The sequence below is a fragment of the Cibotium barometz genome, chromosome 14 (genome assembly GCF_041138505.1).
Source record: "Cibotium barometz isolate CiBa-2024 chromosome 14, ASM4113850v1, whole genome shotgun sequence".
Taxonomy (NCBI): Eukaryota; Viridiplantae; Streptophyta; class Polypodiopsida; order Cyatheales; family Cibotiaceae; genus Cibotium; species Cibotium barometz.
Genome location: NC_141059.1, coordinates 16,272,500 through 16,280,011, shown reverse-complemented (window position 1 = coordinate 16,280,011; position 7,512 = coordinate 16,272,500). Strand labels below are relative to the sequence as shown.

The following is a 7,512-nucleotide window of genomic DNA, read 5'->3' as shown; positions in this document are numbered from 1 at the left end:
CCCCCCCCCCCCCCCCCCCCCCCCCCCCGCGCCTCTGCTCATTCGCGCAAGCCCCCCCCCCGGCCACTGCTCTTTCGACCCCCCCCCCCCGCTCCGTCTCCTTCGCGCCCTTGCTCTCTCCCCTTTCTCCGTGACCCCCCTCCGCCTGCCTTCGCCCTCCCCCCCCCCCCCCCCCCCCCCCCCCCTTTTTCGTGTTTCTTCCGCCCCCCCCCCCTCCCCTTTCGCCGCCTTTGTTTTCAGTGGTGGCTAGAGCAGCTGGCCTGCCTTCGGTCAGAGTTTTGGTTCCTGACATCTCCTCTCTTCCGAAGGTCATTCAGCTACTAGGATAGGGGGGGATGGATCGATCAGAGAGTGTTGTTCTCGGGGCTCCCGAACCAGTGTTATATATGCAGGCAGGTTGGCCACCTGGCCAAGGCCTGCCCTCGCAAGAGACCCCGACCTTCACCACAGCAGCAGGCCCCCGATGGCCCGCCCACAGATGCGGCTCGGCAGGCAGCCTCCGGGACACCTGCTCAACCCACGGAGACCTCGGATTGGCAGCCTGGACAGGGGCGCCGTAGAGGGAGACAGCCACAGCAGTAGGCCCAGAGGCCGATGCAGCAGCAGTCACAGTCTCAGCATCACTGGGTTCCAGTGAGGAACAGCTTTGCTTCCCTCCAGGAGGAGACCCCAGCGCAGACTGAGGATCTAGAGATGCCAGCACCCCCTCCTTCGCCCCCACCCCCCCCCTCCCCCTCCCCCGTCTCCCCCTCCCGCCTCGCTTCCACCTTCGCCTCCTCCCGTTCTCGCTCCCGTTTTGTCAGCGGCTCCTTCCCCACCCCCTTCTCCCCCCCCCTCCCCCTCCGCTCGCCTCAGCTCCTCGGGAGGCCCTGGCAGTACCCTGGCGCTCACCTGCTGTCCGGCGGGCACTGAGCACCGAGCTTGCTCGAGCACCGCAGAGGAGACCTACCATGTCGATTCGGGCTTCACGGATATCCTCTATCCACAGTCGGCTGAGTAGGCTCGACACTAGACAGCGCTCGGAGGCTTTTGACTACTCCTTCACACGGCTTTTTGGAGCGGAGGGCCCCCATGAGCCAGCACCCATCAGAGTGCATGTGGTGATACCTCCGGCCCGAGGGGAGGAGGCACTTGATTCAGCGGTGGCCTTCTCCTTCCCTCTCTGTGGCACTAGTGACCGGGAGTGGACTCTGGATCTCGCTCTTAGCATACTGCAGACACAGGCAGTTGAGTTTTCTCACCATGTGAGCGATCTAGAGGTGACAGACGTGATAGGCCGACTCTGGGAGCTGGCTCACTTCTTTGATTCCGGGAGTGCGGATGCCTCCGGGGTTTGCCACTTGGTGGTTCGCATAGTGGCAGACCTAGCACGCGAGCTTGGATATGTATGTATACACGAGGTTGCTTTCTCTGAGCGGGAGGCAGTCGCCATGGGACACAGCCACTGGCGCCTGATCCGAGATTCTTGCAGCACACCGGGTGGGCAAATTCGTAGCCGCTCGGATGGGGACTATTCTCCATCCAAGCCACTTGCAAAGGCCCGCCGTATGGCTGAGACAGCCTCCACCTCAGCAGGTCATCCATGAGGATCATCTCATGGAATGTACAGGGCCTTGGCAGCGCACACTATGTACGCTATCGTGGATGCTTGAGGCAGGAGCTTCAGAGATGCCTGGTTGGGGGCAGTATTGATGTTCTGATTGTGCAGGAGCACCATTTGAGTGAGAGCAGAATTCGGAGATATGGTTCCGTGATGCCTGGCAGATGGGACACATTTTGGTCTGCAGGGTTTGGCCCCTTGGGTGGGCAGGGAGGAGTATGTATGGTCATTGCGGATGCATGGCAGCAGGCCATTGTGGATCGTGGGGTCATTTTGCCTGGTAGAGCACAGTATGTTATTCTGAGGATGCACGATGAGCTCTTTGGCGTGCTCAATGTCTATGCGCCTAACCATGCTAGTACCAGAGCAGAGTTTTGGACCCTTGTTACAGATGCATTGCCCGAGGCCGCACATTGGTGTGTCAGAGGAGACTTCAACATGCTTGAGGACCCGGCCGATAGGGTGGGAGGTAGTCATGTTACAGTGCACGGCACGGAGCTTGCAGCTTGGGAGCGATTTTGCATGACACTGCGGATCACTGATGCATGGCAGCATGAGGCTTTCTCCCGCTCTCACGACAGTCTTAGTTTTCTCGGTCGGATCGCTGGCAAGGAGGGACTTCTTTTTCAAACCATGCGCCAGTTATTTTGACACTTGAGGAGGGGACACGGGAGACCAGCTTGCAGTTGAGGATCCCAGAGAGGATACTTACACATTCCAGTCTTTCTGAGGACATTGAGAGGATATGGCATGATAGCCAGAGCTCTGACCTCGATGCAGCAGGCTAGTGTGCCCAGGGACTCATCGAGCTCAGTTCTTTTTTGCACGTTGTAGCCTTGACACGGCTGGGAGAGACACAAGAGCGGGAGCACCGCTTGAGACGTAGCCTTGCTTCGCTCCAGCGCCTTCAGGAGCAGCATCCTACATGTGAGTGGGTGGCATCCCAGCTGAGCCAGGCACGCTAGGAGGTTAGCGAGGCAGAGGAGCAGAGACATGAGTTCTACTATCATCGCCAGGCCTCACAGTGGACACAGCTTGGTGATAGAGTGACTGGGGAGTTCTTTGAGATTACCGGACCCCGCCATGCTCGAGCAGGTGTACGCCAGCTCAAGAGACAGGACGGCTCGTTAGCCACTAAGCCTGGGGAGATTAGAGCCATTGCCACTGAGTTCTATAGAGACCTGCTCTCAGCGGAGCCAGCCACGGAGGCACGTGATGCTTGCAGACAGACTGTGTGGGCCCATGTACAGAGGAGGGTCACAAATCGTATGCGCACAGTTTTGGGTGAGCCTCTTTCAGAGGATGAGCTTGTTGAGGCTTTGAGGGTCCTTCCGCGCCATAGTTGCCCTGGGGAGGATGGATTGACGCCTACCTTTTTTATGCGCTATTGGGACATTTTGAGGACAGGCCTCCGCAGGGGCTTTCAGTATGTTTTGGACACTGGGGTGATGCCACAGAGCTTTTCAGAGGGCTTGATCTTTCTTATCCCCAAGGGGGAGGGAGTGTCTGATGATATCGGCAGTGGAGACCTATTACGATCCTCAATACTGTCTACAAGGTCCTGGCCAAGGCCTTGAGTTTGAGGATCCAGCCCTTCCTCGGGGAGTTGATTCATGCTACCCAGACAGGTTTCGTCAAGGAGCGCAATATCCTTGACAACATTTTCACCTTCTGGGAGACGACGGCCCGAGCTAGATTTCTCGGCGAGGACTTGGTCATTATGCTTCTCGATTTTGAGAAGACATACGATAGAGTCGATTGGGGTTTCCTAGAGGGCACTATGCTTCGCCTGGGTTTTGAGCCAGTCTGGATTCGAGGGGTGGCGGCTCTATATTCCACAACTCGTAGCCAAGTGCTGATGGCAGGGGGACGGGGGCCGAGTTTTGAGTTGACCAGATCAGTTCGTCAGGGGTGCCCTCTCGCCCCGTTTCTTTTTCTCTTCTTTGCTAAGGCTATGAGCATGTATCTGACAGCAGAGGAGGTTGGTTTGAGAGGACTCCAGCTCCCAGTCCGGGGTGAGGACCTGCTCGATTCTAAGTTTGCTGATGACATGGGATTATTTTTGCATGGCCAGGAGGCCAATCTTCAGAGGGCAGAGCAGTCGCTACAGGTTTTTGGTGCAGCTTCGGGAGCATTGATCAATTGGCGCAAGACAGTGGCCTTTTGGATCAGTAGCGCTCCCACTCCGGCATGGAGCCCAGACCCGGGTTTTAGATGGATTCCTCCTGGCACAGCAGTGCGGTATTTGGGATGCCAGATTGGACTTGATTTGTCACCTGAGCAGCAGATCGCCCCGCTTCTTCTGAGCATTCGGAAGAAGCTTTTGTATTGGAGTACAGCTCGGCTATCCTTGGTTGGGAGGTTGGTGGTGACAAATCAGGTGCTTTTAGCGACCATGTGGTACATCACATCTTGCTGGATCTTCTCAAGCTCTTGCATCAACCAGGTACAGAGGCTGATCAGGAACTTTCTTTGGTCTGGGCGGGACGGTCAGCCAGCCCGGGGTAAGGTTGCTTGGGCAGTTATTACTCTTCCGCTGGCCCAGGGGGGCTTGGGCATTATAGATCCAGTTGATCAGAATAGAGCCTTATTGGGGAAGCTTATTGTTCGGGGGCTGCTTCTAAGCGCTGAGCCTTGGAAGGAGCTTCTTTTTCAGCGACTGCAGGCTAGGGCTCCTCCAGCAGGGGGCACTTGGGCACCAGAGATACGATGGATCTTCATAGAGATGAGGAGGACAGACCTCAGTAGAGGATGGGAGGACAGATTTGCCTTGAGCATCCTGCGAGCTTGGGAGCTGCTGAGACCAGGGCTTCCTCAGAGACCTACTTGTGATGAGGAGCAAGCCAGACAGCCGCTCATCTGGAGCCCCGTGGTACGCACTGAGCAGGGTCATATGCTGGGTTCTCGGCCTCGTCTAGCCTGGGGACCATTGGCGGCAGGCCCAGCACGCAGTTTTGGAGACTGGCAGGCCTTCTGCAGTCTCCCAGAGGAGGTCCATGTGGAGAGGCTGAGTCACTTCAGAGGGGGGCTGATTATGAGGGATGACATTCAGGAGGCACTCACTGAGGAGTGGTTCACGCCTTTCGAGCCAGCAGTCCCACGGTGGATGGGAGCCTTTACACAGATGGAGATCCTGATTGCTGTCAGAGCTTGCACTGAGGATGGTAGATGCCTCTACTATGAGATCCAGGATGAGGGCAAACTTCAGAGAGTGGAGGCGGAGTCGCCTTTGGTTGCAGAGTGCATCTTTCAGAGGATACGGGTAGTGGCCGCCGCTTCCCGGAAGTGGCATATTGATCCAGACCCTGCAGATGTGGACTCTGATTGGCGCATTTGGGCATATGCTACGCGCCCCTTGGCCCAGCTCCAGTGGGACCTTGGCGAGTACGAGTGGCATGATCCTTATGCGTCCCCCAAGGCCACAAAGATTACCTTTTTCCAGTACACTGTTCGGTTAGGGAGGCATATTTTGACTGCGAGGAGGATGGTCTCTCCCGCCGCAAAGGAGCATTGGCGGCTACAAGGACTCTCATAGGAGGTCCTGGAGGATTTTTGGGCCAGGCTCTGGGCTAGTTGACAAGCACGCAGGATCTCGACTTTTCAGTGGCTGGTTGCCCACAGGGGCTCTGCAGTTGGCACCTGGCTTGTCTACAGTGGTCTTCCGGCGGCCTGTGTCCGATGCGGCCACCCTTTGGAGACACATAGACAATGCCTATGGGACTGTCCACAGACGCAGTAGATTTGGCTGAGGATGCTGTGCATTTTGGCCCCCCTCTCTCCAGAGGGCATGTATACGTGGGGTGCCGCTGCTTGGTCGACATCGCCAGGGCCTGCTCTGGGATACGAGACGGAGCAAGACAGCTAGGCCATCAGATTCATTAGGGGCCAGCCTCGCCTTGTTCCTTCACCGGATTTCTCGTCCACCGTCTGGACACAGGAGAGGGATTTACGATGGGAGCTCCTCAGCAGCCTCACCATCCGGTTCACCTGGAGAGCCCGGTGTTTCAGGGCCTTTGAGGGGAGACTGGAGCCACCAGCAGAGACTGTTCGGGGGATTTGGCAGGAGCTGATCCACACCCTACGCGGACAGTATGACCGCATCCGGGGCGACTCGGATGCGGCGATCTTGCGGCGCCAAGACTTCCACACCACTTGGCGTAGCGGCCCCTTCTATACACTACACGCAGGTACCCCCCCGCTGGCATTACAGGCCACCTGTTTGGCTTTTCCTCCCTCCTATTGTATGATATAGCTCTCAGTTATTTGTACTGATCTTTGTACCTTTTTGCACCTAGGAAGAGTCTCCCTAGCTGCCTTGATTGGATCTCTGCTCTGCCTTCTTATGAGCAGGAGAGTTTTTGTAGCCCAGTGGGCGTTTTTTTTTTAAAAAAAAACTAATGAAAGGATCTTTTCTCGGAAAAAAAAAAAACCTACCATTTCCATAAGTCAACAATCTCTCAAAGCCTCTCCAAGGGTCAACTTCATAGTCAAAGAACTAGCATAGCTCTTAACTTATTCCTCAATTCCTATATGCTAGACCACAACGCCACTAGAGCACATGTAAATAGCTAAAAAATGAAAAAATCTAATGGAAAGAGAGAGAATGAAATCAGGGTAACATTGTTATAAATAATGTCTCCTCCAAGGGATTCATTCACAACTACCACCTAGAAGACTTCCTGTATGCAATCTTCAATGTTACCAAATGAGGAACAAGAGTACTAACTCAGGTTCTGATGGTAGTGTCAATGTTCCTCCAAACCCTCCTCTTCACTTCTTCTCTTCCACCAATAACAAGCCATACTTTACTAGCTAACTCACTAACACAACCACTGTTGTAATGGCACTACTGCAAAAAAAGAAAATGAACTTGAGCTTGAAAAATTAAAAACAAATAATAAAAAGATCATTGAAAAAAAAAGACTCAATTTTGTGCGCAATAATTATCTAATCACATAAGGATTAGCTCATAACCCATTTACTAACTAACCTTCCCTATTCCTTCTGGAAGAACAAAGACCATTGACGATTTCAGGAGTGTGTATCTTTAGCAACACATTAAACAAGCTTCACTACCAACCTCCAATCTCCTCGATCACATCTTCCACTCAATCCTAAGGACGGGATCAACAACATGAAGGGGAGTATGTTAACCTCATGGTTAACATGGCTAACGTCATCAACTACCAATGGCAAATGTAACAACATCAAATGATGACGAGGAGATAGACTATGGTATCCACAATCACCAATGGATGGGTGCCTAAGATAGTCATGGTGGAAATTCCACAAATCTGGCTTCAACAACATGTGTCAATGAGCGTGTACATGATTAGCAGTGATTGAGAATCAAAGATGTATTATGAGATAATCTATTATAATTGTATAACGCCAAATATGAGCTAAATAGGATCTTGGGCATCTCGAGTCTTGTATATAAGTGAAAATTCTCTCATAATTTAACATACTCTCCCATTTAGCAATTGAGTCTTGCTCTTGCTTATCCCTCTTCTCTTAATCTCATTCTAAGTATGCTAGTGCAAGTGAGAGAGTGTGTGTGAGTGAGAGGACACCACCCATGGAGATGGAGCTGCCTCAGAGTGACACCGAATGCAGGAGGAGCTAGCAACAATAGAGATCTCCACACGAGAGGGTTGATCTCTTGAGCCTTGCTCCAGATCGGCAATCGACCAACACCCCATGAAACTAAGGGAGATGAGGTGAGTAGACTAAAGCCCTCTTTTTTGCCCTTAACACTAAGGGAGATGAGGTGAGTAGACCGGAGCCCTCTTTTTTGCCCTTAACACCTAGGTTGTGTTGTCGCCCTCTTCTTCTACCGTCTCTCCCTCTTTTCTGATATCTTCAACTATGGAAGTCATGGGATTGGGGCAAGGTTGGTTGGGAATTTCCTA

General features: G+C 53.5%; 1 pseudogene; it reads left to right on the top strand.

Annotated features, from left to right (window-relative positions):
- Positions 1–4,449: 4,449 nt before the first annotated feature.
- On the top strand, positions 4,450–5,311 carry LOC147631713 (uncharacterized; annotated as a pseudogene).
- Positions 5,312–7,512: the final 2,201 nt, after the last annotated feature.